We start from the raw sequence: 2402 nt of genomic DNA, 5'->3' as shown, positions 1-2402 counted from the left end.
CTCCCTCCTGGTTACCATCAAATCTTCCATGTATTCAAGAGAAAAATTAGCAAAAAGAGGAAGATGAGAAGGTCATGGTAGAAGGTGACATCAAGATGATCCATACCAGCAAAAATAACCAAGCAGCACGTTGACTTCTAGGTACGTGACTAAACCCATTCCTCTGTTGCATGAATGTAATTTAAGAACCTCATGAACGAATGAAATGGTTGGATTAAGCCAAAAATCTAGACAGTTAACCCGACACCCAGAGCTAGTTCGATTGCACTCATCCGAAGATCACCCAGTGTACTTGTATAGTCAACTCATTTGAAATTTAAAAAAGTAGGTAGTGACAGATGTTCTGAACTCCAGTGCACATGATGTCAAGTGATTAACATGTAGAAAACATGAAGTTGCATAATAGCACTACAGTATGCATGTGGCCATGTACACCTGGCCACCTCATCTCCTCACCAGGAATCACGCCAATAGTTAAAAGACAACTCAGTTAACGCATTCACTACTCTTTGTTCACTGTGCCTTCACGACGTCCCCAACTGGAGTACACATCCACCACTTCCAGAGCAGCTAACCAATGGTCATCTGCAAGATTTCTGCCTATTTTTTTTAAATCTCCCGCCTATCGGAATTCTACAGGAAGCACAGTTTTGTTCTACAGGAAACGAGAACCTTCTACAGGAAAGGTAGAAAACAACCCTGCAGAAAGAAAACCTGATATTTTCAGCGAATTTCAAGCTCAAAACGAGGTAGGCTAAAAAAAATCTCCTCTATGCATGGTATCTTTGTGCAAGGTGGTGAATTTAATGGCATCAGGTTGAGAAATCAAAGGAAAACCCTGCCTGTGAATTCGAAGTAAAACGTTTGCCTGTGTATTACACTGGGTTTCCCAGTTGTTTCTGCATCAAGATTCTCCTCCACATTTCCTTTTTTTTTTTTTAATTTCTCTTGTAGGGAAGATATATACAACTGTGGGGGCCAACCTGTGTATGAAAATTTTGAATTTGCATATCTGTATGTGTGCTGAGAAGAAAACTTGATCTCTGTGCTCTTCCTATAAAAACAAAATTCTTCCTTTCATAAGCAAACAATCGAGTTCTGGGTGATAGTAGTCTTAGAACAAGGGAGTTGTTTCTAGTTGATATTGGACACACGAGAAATTCTTTCTTGAGTTTATGGGAAACCAAATTCAACTATCCTCTCTTTCAGATTGACTGTTTGGTTGCCTGAGCATTTCCTTTTCTGATTAAAACATAAAAAGGGCACTCTCACCATGCCAGGAGGATTCATAAGGGGAGAACACACTGAAGAAATTGAGAAAAACAATGATGAGGAAACACAAAACATTCAAGAAAATGGAAAAACAGAGGAGGCACAGGAAGAACATAAAGAAAAAGGAGAAATTGGGAAGACTGCTGAGCCAAAAACAGAGGAAGAAACAACAGCCAAAACAACAATGGAAAAGAGGATGCAGAGCAAGACAGAGAAGGCCGAAAAAGCCCAAATGAAGGCTGCCACAGCCAAAGCAAGCACACAAAAACAAAATGAAAAGACACATCCTGAGATCTTAGCAACACACGTAGAAACAATTGGTATAGAGATTTCTACAGGAAGCGAAGGAAAAGAACAACAAGAGGAGAAATCACCTGAGATATTGGCAAGGGAGGCAGTAGCTGTGCTTGCTGCCTTAAGCACACCTCCAAAACAAAAAGGGAAGTGAAAGAGGCAAACCTCCATGTACTTTAAAGCAAGGAGGAGCACACGGATCAAAGTGGGTAGACCCCAGCCACAGTCAAAGGAGCCAATTATCATTGAGGACACCACAACTAAACAAAAGGAGGAGTCTCCTTCAAAGATATCCATCACCTATGAATGAGGAAGCCCAAAAACCTCCACCTGGAGAGAGAGAATTAGGATGATGGACTCAAAGACAGCTCTACAGGAAGCTGAGATGGTTCTATAGGAAACTCTGGCTAAGTTAAAAGAGACCAAGAAATTGGAGGAAAAGGCAGCCAAACCATCACAGGAAGAAGAAAAGGCTAAGGAAATATTGGAACCAAGCCCTCAGCCTAGCTTGGGCTCATACTACAACCTGTTAGAAGCCGGGAAGATAATTCCTCAGAAATTTGCGGTACCACTCTTCATTGCAGTAGAACAAGAAAGGGTGAGGACTCACACCTGGATGAGGATTGCCATGTCTAAGGGTGTGGCAGACATAGGTCACTTGGAAGAACAACTCAAGTAGTCAAGAAATGAATTGGCCATGGTAAGGCATGTGGAAAACAGTCAGAGGGCCAAATTACAGGAAGAGAACGAGTTGTTGAAACAACAGCTACAACTATAGGGACACTATAAGGAAGACAGGCTCTCTGTTTTGGATGAAGAGCAGCAGCAAGAGGGAC

Source organism: Pinus tabuliformis, chromosome 9, assembly GCF_031772625.1.
Source record: "Pinus tabuliformis cultivar Carrire ecotype Pingquan chromosome 9, CPIR1, whole genome shotgun sequence".
Classification (NCBI taxonomy): Eukaryota; Viridiplantae; Streptophyta; class Pinopsida; order Pinales; family Pinaceae; genus Pinus; species Pinus tabuliformis.
Note: the sequence above shows the minus strand (reverse complement) of the source record.